This window comes from Penaeus monodon, chromosome 30, assembly GCF_015228065.2.
Source record: "Penaeus monodon isolate SGIC_2016 chromosome 30, NSTDA_Pmon_1, whole genome shotgun sequence".
NCBI lineage: Eukaryota > Metazoa > Arthropoda > Malacostraca > Decapoda > Penaeidae > Penaeus > Penaeus monodon.
Genome location: NC_051415.1, coordinates 3,353,401 through 3,353,627, shown reverse-complemented (window position 1 = coordinate 3,353,627; position 227 = coordinate 3,353,401).

Sequence of the window (227 nt, the reverse complement as noted above, 5' to 3'; positions counted from 1 at the left end):
TGTGGCGAAAGGAACGTGTCACCTGTTATCCCTGTCGGCGGTCAGACTCCGCTTAATTAAAGGATCTTTTAAAAGGAATCTGTCCCTCCTTGCCCTGGCACCCCCTCCCCGTCTCCCCCCCTTTTTTGGCGTCTTCGGGGAAAATTATCTTATGTAAATAGATAAATATATGCATACTTAAATATACTTGTAGAAGGTTATATGTGTTATAGTTGCGAGCGCGCGTT